This window comes from Nothoprocta perdicaria, unplaced genomic scaffold (assembly GCF_003342845.1).
Source record: "Nothoprocta perdicaria isolate Ctin4 unplaced genomic scaffold, notPer1 scaffold_88, whole genome shotgun sequence".
Lineage (NCBI taxonomy): Eukaryota > Metazoa > Chordata > Aves > Tinamiformes > Tinamidae > Nothoprocta > Nothoprocta perdicaria.
Genome location: NW_020456176.1, coordinates 1,416,829 through 1,444,567, shown reverse-complemented (window position 1 = coordinate 1,444,567; position 27,739 = coordinate 1,416,829). Strand labels below are relative to the sequence as shown.

The 27,739-nt window shown below is 42.2% G+C and overlaps 1 protein-coding gene across 6 annotated transcripts in view; it reads right to left on the bottom strand.

The window, feature by feature from the left end:
- Positions 1-27,739, bottom strand: part of LDB2 (LIM domain binding 2) — a 189,904-nt gene that overhangs the window by 49,014 nt on the left and 113,151 nt on the right. The gene's annotated exons all lie outside the window — the stretch shown is intronic.

Genomic DNA, 27,739 nt, shown 5'->3' with positions numbered 1-27,739 from the left:
CATAAATATTGCCTCCATTTCCAGAGGGAATAACCAAGCGACCCAAACTAAGTGTTTTTGAACAATGAGATAGAAAAGTCATCATCAACAGGCTAGATCAGAGTTCATTAGTTCCTAATTTTTACTTTTCTATTGTGACTATGTGGTGATTCACGCTGCTCTCATTTGCCATATGCTTTTGAGGGTAATTTCTAAAAAATCTTATTTTCATAGGAGTTTTAGCAGCATGAGAACAAGGGTCTTGACCCTAAAAATGTATTTGCAAGTGGGTGCTGTAAATTAAAAGTACAGTGTTTTCACGGAGGTAGTTCAGTCTCTGTGCATTACATTCTGAAATAGTGCATGTGCAATCAGAATGCACATTGCATAACAGAAGCATGCAAACATAGAAAATGAGGATTTGTTAAAGATTTTGCTCTTAGATATTAACATAATTGAATGTATAAAAATATACTGCACTTTCCGGATGTGCCTGACATTTCAGCAAATACAAAGACTATTCTACATCTCAAGATCCCTAAAAAGACACCCACTCACAAGCATATGTTAATTATCCACAGTCTTTCAATTTAGAGAAACTAAAGTCCAGTGTATCAGCATAAGACTGTACTCAAGCTTTAACTCTTTTTTTTTTTTTCATGTTGCTTTGTATGGTATATAGTAAAATACAAAATTTACCCATCAAGTTAATTTCTTGCTCCCCCAAGGCTAATTAGTGCAAATTAAATTTCCTGCTAATCATCCTAAGCAGTGAATGTGTGATATGAAAATCCAGCAATTCCTCCTGATTGTGATAAACCTATATTCATGCTACTTACGCTTTGCATAAGTATCTTGAAACTATTTTAGCTGCATGCAGGATAGCGTGGTCATACGGTGTGGCTTTCTGCCTTGCTTCCAGCAGCCACAAGACACCGAAGAAGGCCAGAAATGCATTAAATGTCTTATTCTTATTACTTTTCTTGGCAAGCAATCGCTGTGTTTGCTATGGAAATATTATGCCACTGTGGATAACAAAGTGGGAACCCTAAATGGATGAAGAGCACAAAATGAGATGCTCCAGGGAATCAGATTTTCTAATAGTGATGTGTGTGCAGACCCTGACCTGAAATACCTAATGGGAATGTCCAGCATGAACAACTAATCTCTGCTCACAAGGTTGCCTTGCCACCCAAGCCCAAACTGGATGCAAGGCTTTCATCCTCTTCCTGAAGCAGTCAGAGCCTCAGAAAGGTCAGGACAATTCCAGGAGGAAGACACAACTCTGCAAATAAAGCTTGTTTGTGCAGGAGAAGTGTCGCCAAGAACCACATTAGGCTGTGGAAGAAACGCTTACAAAAGCTAGGGGCTAACTCTCACAAACTTCTTGCATGTCAAGTGCAAAGGGCCTGCCTGGATTTGCTGTCGGGCAGCATGTCCGGAGCGGGAGGCACGTCCTCTGGCCGCTCCTGGGGCCTCTGCCGGAGGATCCTGCCTACAAGGATGCCTAGGCCTCCTCCTAGGAGGATGTGAAGGAGAGGACCCCTAGGCCTCCTCCTAGGAGGATGTGAAGGACCGCGGGACAGGTTGGTGACCACAGGTCACAAGGATGCAGTGCGGCCATCGCGGGGCCAAAAATGTGGACTCGCACAGGGCAGAGCGCAGAGCAAACTCTGCTCTGTGAAGCAGCCACAGACTCACAGCTGCGCCCCTTCGGATACTAACGGCGTCCAACAGTGATCCGGGAAAGGCCCTTGTATAGTGTGAGCTCTGACTCCCAGCCCTCTGAGACCCTGGATGCTCTGAAAATGAGAATGAAAATGCAGCGGGCCCTCAGCACTCCGGCAGAAATTTCACAGCCCTGCAATGCTGCTGTAAATTGTCGTTTTGTCACAGATTGCATCCCTCTTTCCTACCTGAGTATCTGAGGGCCTGGTCTTTCCCATGAGAGCTGGGCCCTGTCCCTCAACGTTTGCTCCATTTGTGCTAGCTAACCCCCAGATAGTAAAGCAAACTGACAAAGATTAGCTGCATTTAGCAACAGGTAATGGTAATTTATATGAAAATGTCTGCACGAAAGGCTTACCTGAAGTGACTGTTTTGCACTAAACACAATGCAAAGAACATTCCGCTGGAACAACATGGAACGACACTTAAAAAATACTAAAAATACTAAAAAACGACATTTTTAGGTGTCCCTGCTTGAGCAGGAAGGTTGGACTACATGACCTCTAGAGGTCTCTTCCAGCCTTAAACATTGTGTGATTCAGTGACATGCCCCTGGCCTACTCAGGGCAGTAACTGCACGGCCACACAGGGTTTTGTGGCCGTGCCACAAAAGACCAGAAAGACCAAAGACCAAAATACAAGTGTGGAAGTGAAGTGAGACAGGTAGATTTGTGACATTCTCTAGAATATAACAGGTCTGGAAATCAATTAATCTGGTCTATGAACATGGGCAAAAAGCTTTGCAGGTCAGTAATGGTTATAATGTAAAGGATTTCCTAAGTCCAATTCCTGGAAGAATTATAAAGAAAAGTCTAGAAGAATCTTGGATATTGAATGGCCTGTGGGGTGGCTCTCAGGGAGGTAGAAAGTTATGTCATGCTCAAGCTTTTTGGCCTTGGCAAGCAATGGAAATGCCTAGGGTGCACTTCTATCACGCTGATCCTAGTGTGATGCTATGCTGTAATTCTCATACTGAGCTTTCATTTATTTCCCATGTTAGGTATGTCTGCCTGGATGCAGAACAGCTTCTTCTAAATTCTCCAGATTAAAAAGATTTTCCCTCCCAAAAGAAACCAGAAGTCCAAAGAGCTCTAGGTGGGGATGGCCACAACTTGTAAAGTCCAGGGTTTTTGCAAACCTCTTTTCCAAGCAGATTAAAAAAAAAAAAAAGTTTGTAATACAGTTGTGGTACCATCACACACCATATGGTGGTGATACTGTTTTTTTTTCCCAGGATAGATTCAACTAAAACAGAAAATAAACATGTTTTTCTAGTTCAGAGGAAACTGGTATTATTTGTGGGCTAGGAATAGAAGAGCACTTCCTCCCTTTGTGTCCCAAAGATAGGCTCTCAAGCCCAGTGCCCCCTCTGCAGCAGGAGGGTTCACGGCCTTTTTCCAGAAGCCGGGATTGATACCAGACCCCTCCTTCGTTTCAGGAACCTGCCACGTCTGACAAACCCTCAGGGGCAAGCACTTACATTAAACATACCTATATATATAATATGTGTGTGTGTGTGTGTGTGTGTGTGTATAAAGTATGTAAGATAACTGGAAAACTGATATATAATCTGTAGGTATTCAAACAACAGGAGTGTTAATCTATGAAAGAAAAACTGTGTGTTTGTTGCTTCCACACTTATTTCTTGCAGCTCTGAATCCTCTACCCTCCTATGTTTTAGTCAGAGCTGTGATATTAAATGAGTAAACCGATTCAACAAGAAATATATAGAATATAAAAAAAAAAAAATCCAGGGAATCAGCAACAGAATGACAAAAAACCCCTTGTAGCCTTGGGAGCCATGGTGCTGGCTGCAGCTCATTACCCCATGGACACGTTACACAGGGCTCCCCTGCTTGGGGAGGTTTTTTGGCTCCCAAACCAAAACGCTGGGTTGTCCTGCAAAGCTCTAGCTCCATGGGAGCATCCTGTTTTGGAGATTATCACAGCGGGATCTCAGTGATTAAATGGAGATGCTAAGACTAAATCCCCCCAGCCAGGTCTAGGGGCGAGGGACTCAGGAGATGGCTTCCCATTGACTGCAAATGAGCTTTCCCGGGCACTGCCAAAAAGGGCTGAGCTCCCCATTTGTTCCTAATTGACATCTCTGGGCTCTGTTAATTGAAATCAGTGTGGGCCTCACTTTGGCTTGTTCTTTTATATATGTTTTTGCAACTAGAACAGATAAATGAGTATACTGAACGCAAAACACTTTGGAGTGATACAGAGATACAATTGCTGCTATTCTGCTTAAAATATTAATTTATTTTATTAGCCCGAATGTCAACTACCACATCATCGGTGCCCTGCCCAGTTCTGGCCTGCCCCAGTGAGCCCCTCCACCGCCTAAGAGCTCTGCTGAGCAGCCAAGCCACGGGCGAAGGGCGATGGAGAGGGCACTTGGGAGGCCCAGGCTGGGCCACCACAAAGCTCCCCAGTTAGACACACTCGTTTGCCCTATGGAAGAGCTGCAGAGGAGGCTGCCGATGGGGACACCCCCCTGCATTCGTGACGCCTTATGTGGCGAGCGCGTCCAAACCCAAACAGAATGAATTCGTCAATTCCCAGAAAAATCTGCTGTCAGATTTGATAGGTATGGCAGGGAAGGCAGTGAAAAGGCAGTCTAATAAGTCCAAGCTCTGCCTCAGAAATGTGTGGGCAATGTTGATTAAGCCACCCACGTGCATCCAAGGCAGAATCTGGCATACACAGACCTATCCTTTTTTTCCTGCTGCTTAGTGGGTAAGATTGGACTCCTCTGATTTAGTCAAATGATAGGATATTTTAAAAGTAAATAATAACATAACAAAGTTGAAAGTATTAATTATTTAAGTTTGAAATTATTTCATAGGAAATTTCTCTTATTTATATAAAAACAAATTATTGTGTAAAATTAAATGTGTAGATTGTATTTCAACATTCAGAAAAGATCTGTATAATCCATGGACATTATAGAATTCAAACTCCAAGCAATTCTGAAGACAGTTTGCAAGTCCTATCTCCTTACTGATAATAAATCACGAAGATCTGAGAAGTAAATGCCAAGAAGAAAATCAGCCAAATGGACATTCCTTGCATAAGGAATCCTTGAAAATTAGATTTTATCTCTACTGATCTATTTAGCACTCTGTAGAAATTAGGGAAATCTAAGGATTCCAGTTATTTTGCTTTTGTTCTCAATTTTGCAAGAAAGCTGCAAAGTGGGATGAGTAACATGTTGATTCAGTGCTGTGCCTGACTGACTTGCATACTTCCCACACCAAGAAGCCAGGCTTTCTATTTTTTCTCCTCCATCTGGATTAATCTAGAAAGAGTTTGTTTCATTCTACAGATCCATTTTTCTCTTGTCTTAATCTTAAACTTTGACAATTTGCCGGTTCTAGTTAAAATCAAAGTTGAGTTTGACTTTCACAGTATCTGCAGTCTTATTTATTCTTACAGGAAAACTATTGCCACCAATTTGAAGTTTTAACCAAACAATATCAAAATTTATACAATTTTAGATGTGTATGGTTTCCTCTAGAAACCCTCCAATTCTGTTTTATTCTATCATTTTGCTAGGTTTAACTCTGCTTCTTCCTTGATTTTTTAAGTTCAACACTTACTATGCTACATTTTAGCCTGGTGAGGACTTTCCTGCCTGATTTTGATTCAGTTCACAGCAGATTTTCTTCCCTGAGAAGTCTGTAACCAGCACTTTAATTCCTCAAAACACATTTGAGTCAAGAGCAAGTATGGAAACCTTCACAGCAATGAGACCTCAGCTTAACTCTCCACAGTTTAGGACCCTTATTCTCACAGGCACATATGGTCTTAATTCCATCAACTCTGGAGAGAGACAATGTTTTACTATAATTCCTTCTGGTAGAAATAATCAGAAAACAAGTATAAAAGCCGTGCAGGGCTCAGAAGAAAGCCAACCCTGCATCTGCATGGCCAAGGAAGCCAGCCAGGGAACATCCCTCACACTGACTCACTGACGTCCTGACTCACACTCCGAGTCAGGAACTGGAAATTGAGGGATGTTAAAAGGAAATTGTGGACACTTTCAATACAAGGGGAATGGTCGAGGCAGGATGGAACCTCTGGAGATCATCTGTCTCAAGCTGGGTCACGTATAGCAAGCTGCTCAGGACTATGTCCACTGTTTGCAGTACTTCCATGGAAGGAGACTCCACAACCTCTCTGGATACTGGCTTCTACTGTTTGACCACCCCTCCAGTAAAGAAGTTTTATTTTATGTTTATTTCATGTTTATTTTATGTTTAAATGAAATTTCTTCTGTTCCAGTTTATGCCCATTGCCTCTTGCATTTCAGTGAACACCACTGGAAGTCTCTGGCTCCATCTTCTTTAGTCTTGCTATCAAGTATTTATGCACATCAATAAGATCCACCCCACACGAGTCTTCTCCTCTCCAGTCTGAACAGTCCCTGCCTGCGCTTCGCCTCCTAGCACAGATGCTCCAATTCTCCTGGTCATCCTTGTCATCCTTCATGGCACTCACTCCCATATGTCCACATCTCTCTTGCATTGAAGAGCCCAGCACTGGACACAGCACTCCAGGTGTGGCCTCACCATGGTTGTGGGAAGGATCAGCTTCCTTGGGAGGCTGGTGGCCTTTTATGCCACAAGGACACACTGCTGGCTCGTGTTCCACTTGGACTCCCAGGTCTATCTCTGCAGGCCTCCCAGACCTTTTTCTGATAACATCTTGCCCAGTAAATGCTTCCATTTAGAGCTTGTGTCTAGCTCAGGCATCAAGGCTGACTGCAAGAGTGGCGGCAGAAGACACTGAAAGGGACTATGAAAGGGTTGCTTTATAAAACACAGCACCTTAAACTCCAGTGCAAACAGGAGAGCATTTGCCCTGGATGTTTCTGTATCATCTTCAAGTTTTTGCCCCATGTCCAGTGGCAATAATGAGTCAGGGAGCCTACAATGTTCTCCTTTATACTAACTGGTCGTAAGATGATAAATCAGAATTCACACAGTTTGTTTCTCAGAACAGGTCCTTAACTTACTACACACTGTAATATTCAAAACTTGTACATGCAGACACTTTTCTGTGGAAACCTATGGTTTAATCTGAGTATCTTGGCTGGGGGCGGGGGTGATTTGAGGGGGTTTCCACCACCATCGTTCCTCTTCTACAAACAAAACATGCACCTTAGATGAGGAAGTGTTAGTTTTAACTGTAAAATTTCCACATCCACTAAATCAAAACCATCATTGCCTGACAATGATCTCCACGCAACCATTTTAGTGAAGAGAATATTTAGATTTGCATTAAAAAAGTCCGTATTTTTGAACAGAATGCTAATAAACGCCGAACAAATGGGGAGCCTGGCTGCCACCATGTAGCCACTCTCCCTGTTTTGTCTGTGCTAATCCTTCTGTTTGAAGAAAGAGTGTTTCAGTTAACTTCATTCAGCAGCTGCAAATAAGAAAGTTTTAAAGGAAAGCCAAGGAGGTTATCCACTACCGTATGACAAACTACTGTCAAAACGTAACATACCACAACCAAACTCAAGCAGAAAATGACAAAATGTAAGACCGTAAAAATGATGGAAATTGTGCAGGACAGGCTTTTTAGATGAACAAATGCAATCTGTACCAGCATAAAGGACCAACACAACACAGAAAACGATACCCAGAAAAGTCGTCTGAAGAAATAAAAGCAAAAACATAAAATTCAAATGACAGGACACCAAAAGGAACAGACAAAAAACAGGCAAACCGTCCAGTTGTATTAAATCAAACCCACTCCTGACCCCTCACTTTATCTGAACGAGCAGAATATTCAAGATGGCATTAAACAAAAATTATGTAAAAGCATAAACAAAATGACATTAATTTATTAAGATATCTCACATGCCTTTATATAGGTACCACGCTTTAATAGTACTCAAGCTCATCTGAAGTACAAGGCAGATAGCTCAAAATCAAAGCTTAGTTGCTGAAAAAAATGGGTGTCTACCTTATTATGGAGTGTTTACACTGGTGTCAGGTTAACTGCCCAATGCACAGATCTCATGTTGATCTGAACTCAAATAGTTCTATTAAAATCAAATAAATCACTGGAACCACAATTACCAACTGCAAAGGTCATTATGCTGGGGAACTTTAAATAAAAATCGTGCAAGAATACACACTATGGCTATGACAGATTGTAACCAAGTATGTTATGCTACGTGTGCTGGGGCAAAACTGTTCCGAGAGCAGGTACCTACAAACTCAGCTCTACTGATGTGCCATCTCTTAATTGTGTTGAGGTGGGGAGCAGAGGGAACCAAAAGAAAAAGAAAAGCTCATATGGTGGAACTGTCACAGTACTGATCTGAATAATATGTAGAAAATATATAGGCCTTTGTTGCAATTAGAAACATTAAAAGAGAAGTTGTGACTGTTTTGACCCGACCAACCGTATTGTACATACTGGATTTTATTTTTTCACTTCTGAAGCTCCTATCTACATGGAGACAGAATTAGCAGCAATATATATAGATTTATTAGCTGGAATCTTGAAGATCTGCACTCTGGTTCCAGTTGTGGCTCTCGAAGAGCCACATGCGAGGTGCGGCCTGAGGGCAGCCCCGCAGAGCTCCGTCCTAGCACAACTTGCCTTTCCTCCGGCACGGGTTTTGCAGCTCTCTACAAGCTCCTTTATCCCAAGACAAAGCTGTGTACAGTCCTTAAGCCAGACAGGCCCGAGTTAATTTGAGCTGCCCCTTCACTTTGGTAGCACAGCGTCACCATAAGCACAGCGTCACCATAAGAGGCTGATGTGTGTTTTAACGTATCCAAGACGGGAGCCCTGGGGTGGACAACGTTGAAGGGAACGATGGTCCCAGCCCTGGACGGAGAGCTGGGTGCTGCCAGTCCTCACAGTCCACCACAGGGAGGGCCACGCTTGGCTTCAGCACGCCAGAGGTGACACGTGCTTGTCTGAGCATCAAAGGGGACCTAACACGGTGGGCAGTGCGCACGGAGAACTGGTGGGAGGTGAGGGGGCTGCAGTGGCGGCATAAAAGATATTCACGGCATCCCCACAGCCCTCACACTGCATTGAGCACACGGGCATTGATAACCAGCATGGTTTTTCTGGTAATTTTATACTGTAGACATATGAACAATATCTCACCAGTGGATAATATTACTTGTCAGTTATATACATGTTTTATAACAGCCAGAACAGTCTTTTTCAAAAAGCTGTTGGTGGTTAGCTTTGATTTCTTTCTTTTCTACAGCAAAGCTTGCTTTCCTGCTCTCTTTCTCTTTTTCCTTAACGTTAATGGAAGCTAACTGCAGAGAAAGTAAAAGGTATTCAACAAGCTAGACAAAATAATTAGAAAAATATCCCACCACTTTAAAATGTTTTCTTGGTTTTAAAAGTGAAGCTTGTTTATTATCTTAAAAGAAGGCAAGTGCCCTGTCTTCAGCTATATAAATCAGATGTCTGACAAAATAATGTCAAATAACAAATAACCACTTTCAGAAAAGGACAAGCAATGTAGCAGGTTTACAAGCTTCAGTCTGAACACACACTGTACACAGTTTTTAATAACATTTAATGCAGTCAGGCTGAATGCTCCTAACTTAAAAAGTGTTATAACAAATCGGTGTTGAAGCAGAAATAACTTCTTCCTATTTTCTCCTGTTCCTTTAAGTGTGTGATATATATATATTTTTTTCACATTTCACAGGCAGTCATTCTACCATCTTGATACATATTTGCTAAAATAGCTGACTGTGATGTCTGGAGCTGTAAAATACAGTTGTAGTGGCCATCTCGAACAACCAATGTAGAGAGGGGCTCAGGAACTTCCCAACCGTCTGAATTTACCCACCACCATAGAGGACTAAGCCAAAGCTCCACGTTGATCAATGAGTGTGCCTGACAACAGCCAAGCTGAAAAACCTAAAGAAAGAGCAAGTGCCACCTGATTCTTGCCCCGGTGCATCTTCCCTGCTTCCAAAAATTAGCAGTTAGAAAGTTGCCACGCTGATAGTTGCATGCAATTATATATGGAAGTAATTATATATGGAACTATTAATAGTTCTGAAGTACAATGAGATCTCAGGGAACCCCATGTTCCAAGTTGCAACGTAGCAATTCTCATTCTAATTACAGAAAAAAAAATATGAACTTTATGATCCCAGACCGCAAACATATCCATAAATTTCTCTTAGGGTGTATTTTCTTAGAAAACTGAAATTAAAAGTGGGAAAGTCTCCTCTGAAGTTTTAGGAATAACATTTATTTTTCACTCATGGAATCTGTTGATAGGGCTACAGTGCAACGCTGCCAATAAGTGTCTCAGTAAGAATGATCCAGACCTATAATCTGATATTCACCTTTTACAAGTTAAAAGTATCTTGGAAAATGTAGTGAATTTGCAAAAAGTACAGAATCCACCAAATGTGGAAGAATTTATTTAATTTAGTATCTTTTTAATATTTGTTATGACCAGACAGGAGTCTGAAAAAAAAAAAAGAGATCCTTCTTGCAACATAAACATGCGAAAATGGTGCTGTGTACATACACAGTAAAATTTTTTCCTTGGCTTTCAAATCACTTCTGCATATTTCAATATTCAAAATATTTTTTACAGCAGCACTGCAAACTCAACACAGATCTCAAAATCAGTTTGTGTCTTCATTTTTACATTGAATATTTAGCTGACTTTTTTATTTAGAAAGCCTAATGCTATATAATAGTAAGCTTGGTAGGAACCAATGAGTAATTTTGTTAGCAGACAAATGCAAAAGTTGCTGGAATAAAAAGAAAAAAAAAAAAAGCCAATGCGAAATTTTTATTTTCTGAGTATCCATTGCATAGAAGATAGCAAATAATAGAAAGTAACACTACAGGAAAATACCTCTGTAATCAACTTCATTGCCTGATTTTTTTTATGTGAGGTTTCCTCTGTTGATTCTAATCTTAGATCAGATATAATTCAAGGTCAAATCCTGTTCTCCCATGGATCTCCACTTAAACAGTGGGAATTTTGCTGGAATTATGAATAAAAAGACCCAAGAAAATTACCTTCACTTCTGTGGAGTTGCACTAGGAACCCAAGGGGTGAGGGTTGGGGTCAGGCTACAAGGCCATGCAGGCCAGGCAGCTGCAGTGCTGCTTCTCCCTGCTTGTCAGCAGAAGACATGGGCTTTGCTCTGCCACCACTTGCTAATGCAATCTGACTTCTGCAATTTCCTTTTTTTTTTTTTTTTCAGCAAAATTGTGGATTAATTCAAAACTAAAATGCCATTTTGCTACAAAAATCATAGAAAAGGAAGGAAAATAGCCCACAGTGAAGCATTATCAAAGCAATTTGGACAAATAAGAGCTGTTCGCAGACCTCTCTTGGACTGAGCATGACATTTAAAAGTTTTTTGGATCAGCACTCTTGTATTTTAGACATTACTTTATCCGCATTCCTCCTATCCTCCCATTCCTGGAATCACCTCAGCTAGAAATATAAATTAAAAGGTTATTCTTGCCTACTTCACATATGGCTAGAGCTAGGAAATGCTAAGAACTGCATGGGCGAGAGCTTATTCGCTTGAGCTTTTGAGGCTGCGGTTCCTGCTGTCTCCCTGTTTCCCTGCCTTTTCAAGAACCTCAGAGGCAACTGCCTCTCAGCAGTGGAAGGCTGCTTTGCTTGCTCTTGTGAAATCACGTTGATGGTCCGAGCTACGGCTGGGAACTTACAAGTAACTCATCAAATATTTTAAAGTATATATATTCAATGAAGGAAACAATTCACAGCAATAAGGGCAATCCTAAAGATGCCTCTGCTCTACTTAGCACCCAATGGGTGCCACGAAATTCCAGAAGAGATGGACTGAGTGCAGCATCCTAGTGTGCTTCCTCCTGCTGTGGTGGGATAGGAGCTGCCAGCTGCACATATCCTGCTCCCGCAGATCCATGTGGGTTAGAATTCCTGGAGCTATTCCCAAGAGGCAGCATGGCAGGGACTCACAAGCAGTGCCCATGTACCATTCCTCACCTTTTCCCTCCCCTAAAACTGGAGCAATTTAGAGGCAGATGAGAAGTTATCCCCCAAAAGGGCAACTTCCCAGTAAACCATCGCTGCATGGGGTGCTGAACTTGTGCATTGCCTTTTATTTCCACCTGTTTTTCCTCACTTGTATGTAATCCCATTCCACCATCACTCCTCCACTTCCCAAACTGTCTGCTCCATTCAGTGCCCTTCACCTTGGTCACTGATTTTGGAAAATCCTTTTCCAAAACCTTTTCCATTGCAGAATTGGTCAGTTGGTTGTGGGATGATGGGTGCAGCCCAACTCATTGTGCTCTGTAGGCTCCCAATGGAGGTAAGAGCATCCCAAACAGCAGAGCCTTGACCGAGATGATTGTAGGAATGGTTGACTTTCAGAACATAGGTTTTCATGCAGCTGTGATATGTTTTAAGAGCAAATGGTATTCCAAATAAAGTGGCATTTTTGTGCATCACAGCTGCAGGTTATACTTGAAAAATGGAAATCTTTAACAAAGTCAGAAAGAGTGATGTTTATTCTATGAGGAGGAAATTTTAACCCAAATGCAATCAGAAATAAGAAAAAAAATCTTTTTCAGAGAAATATCTGTATTTATACTCCAGAAAAATGAAAAAAATGGCAATATCTATGTTGTGGGTGATTTTCTGATCTCCCTCCTGCCTTCAGAAATTAAGAATACTTATATATATTCCCTGGCATTTCTCTTGAAGCACAAAGCCTGATGTGAGCTAGTCACGTCCTTCACACACTCTGTGCTCACTGAGCGCCCTAGGGTGCTTTGGGCCGACTTACCTTAGGCCACGCTGCAAGATTCCCTGCCAAATATGCAACTAGTCCCAAGCTTTTGATGAGTGCCAGTGGATGTTTGTTAGTGAACAAGCCAGATGACAATCACCACCGATTAGTGACAATTCTTGACTATTATTCTACGTCTTCTTCCTGCTTCACACATTCTTCACTAAAAGCTGGGTGTTTCCTCCAATATATGTTTCTGAGAACCCTACTGACTGCAATGTTTAAGCACTGTTGCTTCATGCTCCCTATAACTCCTTACAATCCAGGACCACTGAGTGCAATAACCATTGTCACTGCGATGCACTGCGAATTAGCATATGCAAACAGAAAATTAAAATATGCAAATGCATGCAAATCACACTTATTTTTAAAAGGCTTGCAAGAAGAAGGGGATGTAGCTGTCACTTTAACAATAGCAAACACCCAGCAGCAAACGCCTACATGTAAAACTGTTGAAAAGCCCCGGGCGTGGTGGAGCCCACCTGAGCCTCCTGCACCACCCAAAGCGAGCCCATATGGGAGCTTTCCTTCTGTACCTCTTCAGGGTGGATGACATACCTGTGCCCACTGGCAAATGTTTTAAAACCGCACCGTTGGAAATACGGTAGCGGATAAGCTTTCGGAGAGCAACCTTTCCCCTGCCCATGTGGGCGAGCACAAAATGCTCTGCGAGAGTAAGGACGAAACAAACCTCCCTCGCACCCTGAGCGAGGAGGAAGGACTTGCCCCACGTCACCCTGAGCTGCCCTGTGCTGGAGCCCTACCCTGGAATCACAAGCTTAGGATGAGTCCCAAAGTCCTGCTTAACCCATCCTCCTCCTCCTCCCTTGAAACACCTGAGAACAAACTTCAAGGCCTCCCCTATGTGTTCTCCAGCACTCCATGGGCTCAGCAAAACCGAGGACAATTATTCCCCAAGAAGCACTTATTTTCACTCATGTCCTACAGCTGGCGGGAAACCGAAACACAAAACACACTGCAAACATCTGCACGGCAAGCGCCGCTCTCGCAGGCTCGTTCCTGCTCTGCACAGCATTCCATATACGTGCAGGAGCCACGGATACTATGGAATACATGGGCCCCGTCGCAGGGCGGCCACGGGCACAAGCGGCACGGGGATCCCGCTGTGAGGAGCAGGCGGCGCCTCTGCACACACAGCTCCACCCGTGTCCGCGTGCGACCTCGCGCCGGGAGCCGGGCTGCAGCAGTGTTTAATTCTAATGCACCCAACACCTTCTGAGTAATCCACGACTAAGAAATTCAACAGCTCCCTGCATGACTGAGAAGTTGTGTTCTCCTTGTAACAGCTTCTTAACTCAGCCAGCCACCCGCTCTGGCTGAAAGACTTGATTGCACAATTGATTTTTCATTAATTTAATAGGCAAGGGTGATTATTATTCCAAAGCTGGACCACATACAATAAAAATAGTCATTTTATTAGTCATATAGTCATGGGGCACACAGAGGAAAAGGCATGTGGCCTGTCTGATGAATCCTGGCTGGTGTAAAATTTGTCATTCTGAAGCCAACGTGCAAAACACATCCACTAATCTCAGTTGGTCTGAGAGAACTTGAAATTTGGTTTCTACTAGACCTTTTTAAAAATCTTGACCATGAAAATATGAAACGACTTGGAAAGGATGGTTAAATAAACCCAAATCAAAAAAATAAACCCAGTGCTGAAATTCTTAGTTAAGAAAACGCCTTTTCATCTAAGGAGGTATTTGTTAACATGAAGACAATGTGTTCTGAAAGTATGTTGATAGGTTCATAGTAAACAAACACTTTCAAAACTTTAAAATGCCACGATTATAAAATAGACCCTTGCAAAAATCTAATCAGCTAGTAAAAGACATTTAATACAAGAAAAGAGGAAAGAACTGCTCTGTAGGCTCTATAACCACCTACCCCCCAAATCTATTATTGCAGGGAAGAAGCACTTCATACTTGAAATTAGATAACTTGGGCTTTTTTGTTCCCTTAAGCCTCTTTTCTTACATATATTTTTTTCACTATTGTTATTTCCATGCATTACCACATGGGTTCACTTAATAAAGTCAGAAATTAATTTAGCCCTTTGCAAATATTTTTAATAGAAAAATTGCCCTGCGTTACAGACTTCCGTACAGCTAATTGTCGCTGAGAAGAATCCAGAGATCAACATGTATTTTTAGCTGCACGGGATCCAAGTGCTTATTATCCCGCTGGATGCTGCTCGCGCCAGTTCCTGCCGGGACACTCCCGTCGCCGAGCTGAGAACTGCAGCTGGAGCCAAACTCATCGTCCTTGTGAAGCCCGCCTTGCTGTCACTGGGGAGCACAGCGGACCCTGTCCCGCTCACGTCTTCTTAAGACACTTTTCGTTTTTAGCAAAGGCACCTGATTCTTACGTTTTGCTCATTTCGTGTTTCCTTTGCCAAAACTATGTAGCAGAGCTTAGATGAGAAGCATCCCGTGCATTTTTTTTTTCAGAATACAATCCAATTTTTGGTAAAATACACAACAATTTTTGGTACAATCTGAAGTGCCTCTAATAAATACACAGATCTTCCGAGTCTCGGTTCTTTTAAGGGACGTTACAGACAAACCTGATGAAGCCTCCCGAGGGAGACGTGCGGCCTGCTGCTCGGCCCCACGCTGCGGGCCAGGCAGCTGGGCCGGCGACGCGAGCCCTGCCGCACGTGAGGCACCCATGGGAGACAACAGCAGGCCTCCTAAAGCGGCACCTTTCGTGTCCTGCCGCGTATCACCTCGCATCAGCTTGTCCACAAGGTAACTGAGCTCTCACAAAACTTGCCCATTTTTTCCCTTGCTCCTCCCGGACTCCTGGTTCAGACCCCACTGATGAGATGACTAGAAATGTTCCCATTTCCATTTTCCATGTTTCCCATTGCTCCCTGCCAGGGCAATCCCTTATCACAGAATGACAGAATGGTTGAGGTTGGAAGGGACCTCTAGAGATCCTCTAGTCCAGCTCTCCTGCTCCAGCAGGGACACCCAGAGCACGGGGCACAGGGCGGCATCCAGGCGGGTTTGGAAGATCTCCAGAGAAGGAGACTCCACATCCTCCCTGGGCAGCCTGTTCCAGGGCTCTGTCACCCTCACAGGAAAGAAGTTCCTCCTCACATGGAGATGGAACTGCCTGTGTTTCAACTTGTACCCCTTACCCCTTGTCCAGTCATTGGCCACCACTGAGAAGAGTTTGGTCCCTTCCTCCCTACATCCCCCCTTCAGGTATTTATCATATTGATCAGCCTGTCCACGGCCTGGCTGCACCATCTTCTCCCCTCTCTGCACAACAAGAGCTTCTGTGTCATTCCCGTCATCCCTGCAGCCCTGCCTCACGCTTGCTCCAGTTTGAATTCATCTTCCTTACAAAACAGGAGGCCACTTTTTCAAAAGCGATGGCTCGAGCGCTGCTCCAGCGTTAACATTTCCCTATCTCTGCAGGAAATATCTCATTTGATACTTTCCAGGATCACAGGCTTTCTTCCCAGCTGCACCGCGCCGGTGACTCAGAGCTGCTCTGTGACTGATGGTCACACACGGGGCTTTTGCCTCCTCTGTCATTTTCAACTGATAAGTCTCGCGTAGAAATTCTTTTTATCAGCCCTGAAGTGCCATCTCCAGCCTTAAATTTCATCTTGTTTCTATTACTTGCGTCCTCAAGGTCAGAACATTTTTTCCTGGGTAATATTCTGAACATCCTTTATTTTAATGATGCCTCACAATATTTTGCCATCACCAAACTCCATTCCTCTAGTTCTGTGTCTTGTGCCAACATCGCTAATTAAAATGTTAAGTAAGTCAAGGCCTCTAGATTGATCCTTGAAAAATTTTACAAATATCTTGCTTCCAGTGTGACTATTCCCCATCTAAAGTAACCTGCTGTCACCTCGTTTCTATTCCGTTCCCATTCCCCCTCTCAGTACCATTGCTAATATCCATCTTGCTGAGATGGACTAAGCATTTCCCATGGGTGATGCTGTATCAAATGCTTCAAGAACTTCAAAAAATATCAGATCTGCTACTTTTCCTACATTGAGCTATCAGGGTAGTTTGGGATGATACAGCTTTGATAAATCCATGTTGCATTTGTTCTAATGATCTAACATTGCAGTTGTTTAAAGCTAATCTAAATGTCAGAAAAAAAACCCCACAAATATTAGTAAATTAGCTCTTAAGAAAATTGTCAGGAAAGAAATTTTATTTTAGAGCAAACAATGAAATAAAGACAATGATTTATATGCAAGACATTAACTAAAGCACCACAAAATTGGCTATTAACTATCAGTGACCTAAAATGGTTGTAAGAAAAAGGGCAAGTTCTCTGGGAGATTTGTTTTAGAAACTTGGAATAGAAGGTGTTTATATTCCTATAAATAAACATTCTAACATGAACGTGTGTTTTAAACGTAGCTCTCTATTAACAGAACAAGCATTCACAGTCCATAACATGGGAAAAGAGGAGCCCGGATCTTTGGGAACGTATCGGGCGCCTCACAGCAGCTCAAACTAAACAAAAAGCTCCTGGAAGTGGCGAGGAAGAAAAGCAGAGATTGAGGAATGTACAAATTCCCACCCTTCAAACATACAACCTACTTCCCAGCCTGGGTAGAGCCTTTAGAGACTGATTTAGAGCCATTAGAGACTGATTAGCACTGTGGTCTGCCAGGGTTTTTGAGCCAAGTATTGCTAGAACTTGGCCCAGGAGATCTCTCGGTATCAGCCTAAATCCAGTGGCCATCACGTGGCTGTGGACAGAGTTTGGGCAGATGTTCTGCACGAGGGGACCAGGTTCTTTCCAGAGCTTTTCAGCTCTTTCCTGCAGAACCAAACTCGAGTTGCAAGAATGACCCCGGCAGCAACTGCTGTGAATGGATCCATTTGTGACACTGACACGGGTCTGACACCATCGCTGCTCTAAACGTGGTTTCATTTCTCAGAATCGCTACAGAGCACTAGGAAATGTCGCTGCTACCTCAGAGATTATCCAGCTACTGAAATTAGTCCAGCCATGCTGTGTCACACCGTAACGTGCATGAAGACAAAGCTACAATTAATAGAGGAAATGGTGGGAGAAAGCGGCCTCAACACTCCTACACCCAAGAAGAAACAATCAAGGAAGGGATTACAGGTAACAAGAGCGGCGAAACAAAAACAAGAATGAATCAAATGATTTTAATTAAAACATGGAAATCACTGTTCTGTGCACTAAGCTATCCTCCAGACTACAGGACACAATTTTCTACTATACTTCATATACCAGAACAGAAGGTTTTAAGGTCCACCTGACAGGTACCTTGGTAAGGGACAGATGAGAAAAAAATCTGAGGTAACTGGCTGTTTTCTTCGATGATGACAGTAGTTTCTTTTACTTTCTGATAAAACAATACTTTTCAACAATATTGTCTTAATTGCTACTGAGCGGGAATTATTCATGGTTTAAACGTACAAATATAATGATGTCAAACAGCATAATGGAGATCCTTTATGCATTTCCTTAGTTTATAAGTAATATTTAAGCATAAGGAGCTCACTATTGTAAAAACTGTTATTTTATGCACATGTCTAAAATAACATGTCATGTTATTTTATGCATATCACTTACACAAACATATGCCAATACAAAAAATCTTGATTAAAGAAAAAAATGAAAAGTCTCGCAAACTTGATAAGTATTATCATATAAATCTAAAATATATATGTAATATATAGAGAGAGCAGGCCAACATGTCAAAGAGCTATCTTAATATTAGATATTCTGCATTCATGTAATGAGTACCTTATACTTAATAGTTGAAGTTGTCACCCAAACAGAACGCTTTTCAGATATTTTAAGCTGTGTAAAATACGAATGCCCTTTCTAAATGCCAGCTTTTTCCGAAGTTACGTAACAAAAGGCTATACGCTTTCAATCAAAGAAATACCTTGTGTCTGATTTGCAGACTCACCATGCACACACCTCTTTAGGCAATTTCTTACTTACATTTTACTTATTTACCTTGGGATATAATGTGTGAAGACATACACTGAAACAGTAACCAAAAATATCTCTATTTGATTTTCATCCCTCAAGGAGTTTAAAACTCAGGTAGGATTCAGAGCTTTAGTTTTATATTTTTCCTTACAGAATTTAATGTTCCTTCCATTTATTTAAACACTTAAAAATACATTTAAAAAGAAACTATATACAATAACGTAGTCCACAATATGCCCATTTTAAGTCCTTCAGAGTTATATTTTCTCAAAGAAAGAATCAGTTCCTACTGGGATGCTATTTAGTAGGGCAGACAGATTCTGCGAAGCTGCTTTTTTTATATTCGGGAAAAAGAAAAACCACATTGTAGATTTCTTACCACGACTTTGGCAAGCTCATATTTTGAGCAAGCTACTTACAATACAGCAAATGGCTTTCTGGTTCTTTAATGAATGGAATACGTGGCACAATATTTGATCTTGTATGCAAGATATTTCTTGCAATTGAAAGTTTTTCTACAAAACAGTATAAAATTAAATAAACTACTAACTGGAAAATAAAAGAACACTACCACACCAATATAAAGGATAAATATCAAAATTGTGAGAAAAATTGCTTGTGTTATTACAATAATTATATTAGTAATGCAAATCGTAATAAGGCCAATAGGTTCAGCGGAAGCAAATGCTATTAAAATCACAGTGGCAGTCTCTGAATTAAAAGAGATAAGAAACAAACTACTTAAAGTGGAGCAGTTAAACATATCATAATTCAGGGAAACAAATTTTGCTTGTTTCCAAAAAAAATTAATCATGTATATTCAGCTATTCTCTTCTTTTTAAGGGTATTTTATAATTACAATGTATTCTACAGGCTTCCACTCTCATTTTTATCAGTACAATCTAAAATCTGATCCCTAGAAGCCATTCACTTTACAGATGACCAGTTCTTCCAAGGAAAACCAAAAGCCTCCAATAACAGATTGCAGCAGAAGTCCTGACTTACTGCTTACTAATGCAGGTATACAAAATCTTTTAAAATCTGTTTTTTTTTTTTTCTTTTTGCAATGAGATAACAATGTAGACCTATTGATGCTATTTCCTCTTTTAGAATAATACTGTTACCACCCAAACTCACTTTGTTGCAGAGAAGAGCTGGAAAGCCAACGTCGCCCCTGCTGCAAGATCAGAAAAACAGGCTACAGATTCTCAATTCTTTCACACTTTTGCAAGACATTTTGTGACATAAAGAACAGCCAGCCGGTGCACAGAGGTAGCCCCTCCTGGCTGGGCTGCAAGGGGCTTTTCCCTCCCCTTTTGGTGCTTGTCAGCTGCACCGAGTCTCATGAGATGCTGGATGGTCCTGGAGCAATGCTGGAGCTTTACCCTGCAGCCGCTCACAGAGCCTGGCCATGCATTCACAAGCCACACGCTTACTCAGGATGTTTCTTTTTAAAGAAACTCAGCAGTTTCTTTTTAAAATACTAGGTAAAAATACCAGAATATTGACAAAAAGATTTGTAACTCATGCTAAGGAGAACTTAACATTTCAATATTTAACCTGCAGTTAGCATTGAGCATTGCACCTGCAAAATGCTTTCCAAGTATTTAGCAACCTACTTTTGCTGCGTGAGATGCCGGCCAGGGAGGCCGGGGGCGACACCTCATGCTCCTCAGGGCAATCCCGGGCTTTGGGCACGCAGCCTGGTCGGCTGCTCTGTGGTTCCCCTGTCCCCTTTCAGGGAGTGCAAATACCAAACTCTCTGCTCCCACTTCAGAGCGAAGGCACATGGCAAAAGCTCATGTTTACAAGGTTGCTGCTGGACAAGTTGTTTGGGGGAGAACATCCAGCTTTTGGAGGAACTTCCTTGCACGCGTGTGCTCCCACTTCCATGTACAAACCGCACAAGCAGCAGTATACAGTTCTCATCCACTTTTATGGGATATCAGATGCCATTGCACAGATAAGGTCCACCACACAACAGTGTGAGTTGAATCCCTTGGGATATTCCAGTGAAAAGCTGGTACATCCATTCGGGTTAGCTTCGGGATGATGAAGCTCCTTTATAAAGCTTTTGTACAGGAATAAAAGGCTGGTGAACGATGACAAGGCAGAGAACATCTCTTCACACACCAAAACATTGTATTAAGGGTCCTGACTAATCTATACCATATTCCTGCAGACTTTGTGCTAAGATTATGTGACTGCTGTAGTGTTTTGAGAGGATTTTCCTTTTAAGAGACTTCAAATTAAATGCAGAGTTTCAGAAAGTCAAACACTCCGCGGCGGGTTTACATTCTGCCTCCATCCAGCACAGCTGTCCTATACTTGCTCTCCTCGCACACACAGGGAAGGCCAAAATTAAATCCAAAACAGACACACGTTCTTTTCCTTTTTCAACAACGTAAAGTTTAAAAGAATAAACAGCTCCTATTGTTAATTACCCAATATATACATTTACATTATTTGACTCCATTTTCAAAATACGTGGCTTGAGTACCTAACCACGTCCAAGTCACATAGGTGACAGAAGTCAGTGGGAATTACAGCTGTATCCACTGCAGCTGTGGCATCCACTGCGCCTGCCTTTAACAATAGGCAACAATTTAAACCCCAATGCAGGCCAGCAACCCAGGGGCAAGAGCGGACTATAAATCAAGGGAGCAGCGTCGCTGTTGTCCTCTAACTGGCATCGCTCTCGGAGAGCATGTGCCAGTGCCGTGCCACAGCAGCACCCTACAGCACATCAATGGATCGAGTCATTGCGTGTTTTTTTATGGAGACAGAGCTGAGATCTGAACTGCTCGTGACTCTGAGGCGAGCTGCTGCTGTGGTTTCTCGCTCTGGGAAGGCTACGCGCCGCGACCCGCGCTCCTCGCGCTGCAGGAGCTGCGCTGTGTCCTGCCGCACGGAATCCACTCGGATTCCCTCGGTGGGTTCTGTCGGCTCTGTCTCCCTCAGGAGCAGGACACATCCTCCGTGAATATACAGCAAGAGCAGATTTTCTAGACTTGTGTGAAGGGCCATGCATATTCCCAAGGATATCATTTACAAGCAGGCGCACTCTAGGAAGGGGCTTGATTGGCAATTAAATAGCTGCATGATAGCAGTGTCATTTCATCGGTGATTTTTGTGAGGAAGCATGTGGTAAAGCAAAAAACCCAACGGACAGAACAAACAGGAATGCAGCTAGCCAAACCCAAGCGTAGGAAGCCGCAACATAACTCAGGATGCTGCCTTCAAATTCCATAAAAGACATTGATTGTTCATGTGGCCCAGCCTGCAAGGCACTGGCAATCCTGGGGTCCTGCTCTGGCTTTTTGGTGGAAAGATTTACTAGAATCTGGAGGAGATATTTCCCTCCAAGATTCACAAACAAAATTAACTCCTCAGTGAAAAAAGGTACCAGCTTCCTGAGGCTTTTGCTTGTTCCCATTTCTTCATGTGACTATGGGGACTATTGCCACTGGTTTGACCTAGAGACAAGTCCCTGAAAGAACCCCAAGGAGATCTTCAATGTATAATACCACTGCTTTTAATTTCAGAAGGCACCCTTTTGGGATTTCAGATGACAGCAGGGTTTGCAGGAAGTAATCAAGTTTGGGTATTATTAAAATACATATGAAAAGTCAATGCCCTTAATCATATACCTTAGAGCTGGAGTGCAACTCTAAATATGTGATGAATTAGCAGCTGCAGGATGAGGATGAAAGTTTCTTAGAAATACAGGAGTATAAAAAGTTTAAAATCATATAAATAAATTTTTTTAAAAGTTTAAAGTGATGTAAAACATCAAGGAAAATAAAATCAGAAATCATACTTTTGAATTTTTGAAACCTAAATTTTTCTCTAGGAAACACTGTAGAAGTCACGTGCCTGAAATGGTTTCAACACTGCAAAACAGTTCAGGGAGTCCCTTGGTATCAGCCCTTCCCTGTGTGCTTGGGGATTCCAATAGCTTCAGTTACAATTACCACGGTCTCTAGGATTCCTCCCAGTATTCTTCAAGTCCGTTTATTCAGGGATATTCCAAAGGAGTCAAACTGTTAACATCACTTAGAAATTAGAAGAATGCAGTGGGAGAATTCCTGGATTTCCTGTTGTGCCTTGGTGTTTTATACTCCTCTCAAACTCCCACCGAAATCAGTGGGATTACTGAAGTTCTGGCCTTTACCCTGACATTGTAAATCTTCATGATAGGAGCTACCTAATCTTGCATGTATTATTCAGCACAGAGAATACAGTTCCCAGGAAAAAAAGAAACCTACCGACAATAAATGGTTGTGTGGAAGCCAGTTTTACCTGCCAAATCTTTGGGGTCTACGTCCTAGATACATTCACGGCGCGTGGCCAATCTGAAGGCATCTCAGGCTGTCCTCTCCTCAGACTAAGGATTTGGTTTTGTCTGAAACTTCTTGCAAAAGCTCAAGCTCTGCAAAACGAAGCAGGGATCAAACCCAACCTGCTCTTTCCACTGACCTGCTGCCTGGGCAATGTTTTAGAGCTGAAGCAGCTGGAGATGCCTGTCTCAAAAACCTACAGTCCTTACCACTGCCCCTGGTGAAAAGACCGCGGTACTTCACAAAATGTATTTCCAAATGCCATTTCTGTTGATTAATTCTGCCTGCAGGTTCCAATTTCTTCTCTGCAATTTCAGTTATTTTTGTCCTATCCCATCCCAACTTTTTGTTTTATTGTGAGTAGGAGCTCTGTTTCATTTTATTGAGACCAGTCAATACCGCAAATTTTCTCAGTTTTTCAAGGGCATTTTAACCAGTAGAATTGATTCAGCTATGATCTTAGTCATAGCCTGACTAAACAGGATATATAAGTGAAGGATCATAATATTATTAATATTTTAGAAATGCAGCAAGTTGTTTTCTTGCAAAAATATTTTGAATTATATATTTTTTTGCTGTTGTCTGACTAATGTCAGAAACATATAGGAAGTCCCTAAATGTTAAAAAGAATTGAAATATAGGAGAGATATATATTTATATCTGAAATAAACCTTAACAGCTTAAGATCTGCTCTTAGTCATTATTTAACATATTTTTTCTACCTCTTTTACACTTGTTTCTCTCTTCAAAAATCTTAAAACAATTTCAACATAACTGCAAACCCTCCAAAACTGCATTGTTGTTTTGACAGAAGAGAAACTTTTGCTAGAACTCACCTAGTTATAATTACCTAAAAATGCACTGCACGACAGTTCATATCACTATGAACAATGTCATAATGAGGCTGTTCGAAGCTTCTTTGAAATGTAGTTTGACATTCAGTTCTGGGCTCCCCAGGACAAGAGGGATGTGGAGCTGCTGGACAGAGTCCAGCGCAGGGCTACGAGGATCATCAGGGGCCTGGAACATCTGCCCTGTGAGCAAAGGCTGAGGGAGCTGGGCCTGTTCAGCCTGGAGAAGAGGAGGCTGAGGGGGGACCTGATCAGCGTGTATAAATACCTCAAGGGAGGCAGTGAGGAGGAGGGGGCCGGCCTCTTTGCAAGACTAGAGGAATTGGCCACAAACTGAAGCGCCAAAAGTTCCACAGCAGCTTAAGGAAAAAATTCTTGGCAGTGAGAGTGACAGAGCCCTGGAACAGGCTGCCCAGAGAGGTTGTGGAGTCTCCTGCTCTGGAGATCTTCAAGATCCACTTGGACACCACCCTGTGCCACATGCTCCAGGTGATCCTGCATGTGCAGGGGAGTTGGACTAGATGATCTCTAAAGATCCCTTCCAACCTTGACCATTCTGTGATTCTGTGATTCTGTGACTGCAACTTTGGGCACTTCTTTATTGCTCTTCGAGCACCAAATCCCAATCTGCTGCCCAGCCATGCAGAGTTTTCCCTCCTAGCTTACCAGACTCCTAACCACAAAAGACTTTCAGGGCATCTGCTGGTGCAAGGCTCGTTATCCAAGCAGAGCTAAGTCCAAAACATAAGCCCATACCAGAAGACTGAGAGCTGCTTCTGAACTTAAGTCCTTCAGTACAACAGTGAGCATGGATTCCACCCTACAAGTGCACTGAGAGGACTCCTGCACTGGCTGACAAAACATCCCCTTAACAGCCAAAATGTAAACGTTAAGCTGGAATGTGCCTCTTCCTTCCAGGAGAGAAAAACAAAAAAGTGTATAAAGCCACAATTACCTATTTTTTACAAAAGGGGATTTTCATTTTGTGTATTTCCAACATATACAACTATTTTACATAAAGAAAGCATGTAAATGTAAAATGGTAGGGTTTGTAATTTCATTACAAATATGTGTGCAGCCATACTTTAAAATATTCTGGATTTTCAGACAGGTAAATTCATAATGTGAATACTGCGTTAATATTGTAGAATCTGATCCTGCAAAAGAGCTGTGCATGTATTAAACTTTACACACACAATGAGCCCCATTGAATTCAGGAGCTGGCTTGAAAGAGTACTGCAAATGACACAGTTCCAAAAATAATGAACTGCATTATTCATTACATATATAAGAAAATAGCACAGTATATACATATGTATGCATGCATACATTTTTATTATAGACAAGAGCTCCAGTTAAGTTTGCTTAATATTTTTTAATATAGTACTTTGGTTTCACTTGCTCATGTCTTTGCCAAACTATAATTATTTAGCTGAAATTTTCCATGCTGAATGCTTGCCTCAAATGAAATTTTAGTTTTTAACTTTCAATAGAAACAGTTTCTGTCTTTTCAAAAGAAAAATGATGTTAGGGTAGCATGTTATTTGCTTGTGCCAAGAAAAAAATCAAAAATATTTTTCTTTATTGGGAAGCTGTAATGTCTTGAGGCATTGAAGGAAGAATAGGAAACCTGGCTTGATGAGGAGAAAGGGTAAAATGCAAAATATTCCCTAGTATCAAGGATGCGGCTGTTACTGTGATGAAAATTCAGGTCTCAAAAATCTGTGTATTTACTTTACATACATGGTGAGGAGATCCGTCATCTCAGGCACCAAATGTTCTTTCTGTACCGACCATCTCTTGCCCTCTGCTCTGACTGCTGAGGTCCATCTCTTGGAGAAGGAGCCCTGCACTGCAGCCAACTGCATAGTTTCAAAAGCAGAGACTACTTCAGCGGGGCAAGAGATTCCATGAACTCCGTATTTTTAAATTCCAAATCATAAAAAAAAAAAAAAAATCATTAAAAATACATTTCAATAATATCACAGTTGCTGAGTCAGGAATGATCTATGTATCACTGGAGGAATGAAACATGCCACGTAACACTGTCAGTCGCGCAGGGCTCCATTCAGAAGGCCAAGTGTAATTGTGCAGAGCCATGGCAGATGCTGCAGAGCACCTGAGACGTTCCCAAGGCTGGCACCTATCACAGCGACCCATGGGGACCCACCAGAGCGGTGGCTGCAGGCCAAGGTGGCCGGCATGAAGACACTTCAAAGGACACCAGCCACGTCTTTAGCAACCGAACGAAACCCACAGCATCACCGCTCCTCACGGTACATGAACTTAAACTAGAGCAGACAAAGAGAAGGGTTTGATCAAAGGGATTCAGAACTTGTTTTATGAGATTAAATAAGAGCCATTTTTTTTTTTTTTTTAGTACAGAGAAGTGAAGCCTGAAGGTGTTGTACCACGGCATCTTCAGCTGATGTAATTCACAGCTACCATATGCTTGGTCTTTTTTCTGTCTTTCTTTCTCCTTTTCTATTCCAGTCACATGGGCCCTGCCCTCTCCCTTGCACCACCTCTATATGCAGTCCGGTGGCAAGCCAGTTTAGGGCAGGAAATAACCTAATATTTAAAATAATTAGGCTCCCATAGACCTGCATGCTGAGATGTGATGTAAAAGGAATCAGAAAGAAACTTTGGAGAGGTAAAAGAACTATTTAATCTAAAAGAGAACCTCGGTATGACAAAAAAAAAAAAAAAAAANAAAAAAAAAAAAAAAAAAAAAAGAAAAAATATCTAAATCATCATGGAGAAATGTTAGCCAGAAATTACAAGACGGTTTCTAAGCAATACAGCTTTGAACTCTATAATAACCTTCCAGCAGGAGTAAGAAAAAAAATCCTAAATAGTGGAATTTGGCCAATTTATGGCAGAGATTGTGGTACCACAGCACTGGGCATTGGCCTGTGTGGCCCCCTGAGCACAGCCGTGTCCGCGCTCAAGAGCACCTCGCGGTGGCCAAGGGCAGCGGCAAGGCTGGGCACGAGCAGGAGGACAGTGTCCTCCAGAGCACTGGGAGCTGCTCACAACGGCTGCCCCAGCTGCCTGCAGGGCTGCTCGGGTGAAGGACAGGCAGCTGTTACAGCCTTCCTGGCCATCCAAAAGGCTTTGAGACGGTCCTGAACCATCCATAACTGTCCCTGCACCCACCGTAAGAGGCCCTCATGCACTGAGACACGAGCAGGCTTCTCAACACAGCATGTTTAGGTTCTGCTCGGGCCTATCCCCAGAGTGCTGTGAACCTACTGCCAACGAGCCAAGAGGACATCTCCAACACATCAGAAACTCAAAAAACTGGAAAACAGCAATATTTGTGTCATTCGTTCGACCCCAAATTGAAATTTTGTCCTTGAGTGAAACTTTTAATTACATGAGCTCATCTTATTTTTTTCCCACATTTCTCTGAATATACTACATTTGTCTTGACTTACATGTGAGGTGAAAGTAGTTACTACCTACAAAGCTAGTTACAAAATGTTTCTCGGGCTGACACGAACGTAATTCTTTACTGCAGTTACTCATTTCATTATATGCTATAGTTCATGCATTCCCTTAGGACACAATTTTTATTTTTAGAGAAGCCTCTATTTGCTGACTGTTGTGAAAGGAACACTCAGGAGATGCGATTAGCAGTCACTTGTTTCAGTAAACACTGAATGTAACATATGCCTCTCAAGTAATGTGTATCCAAACATACAATTTACAAATAATTAACATCATGTTAATTAGTCACATTAATTTATGCCACTTTGTGGAATTATTTCCTCAGAGTCTTTAGGAATGCTGCCAGCAGTTTGAGCCAAAGAGTGTGAAAATTTGCTTGAAGTAACTGTTGTGACTGGCTGTGACACACAGCTTGAACAACAAGCGACTGGGGGCCAGGGCGGCTCGTGGAGGGTGCCGGAGTCTGCGGGGTGGCTTCGTGCTGGCGCTGCCCGTGCCGCGGAGCAGCCAGGGAGCGCTTCCCCAGGGCTCGGGCCCTTCCTTGCTCGCCGCCCCGTCCCTCCTCGGGGAACCACGGGCACGAGGTGAT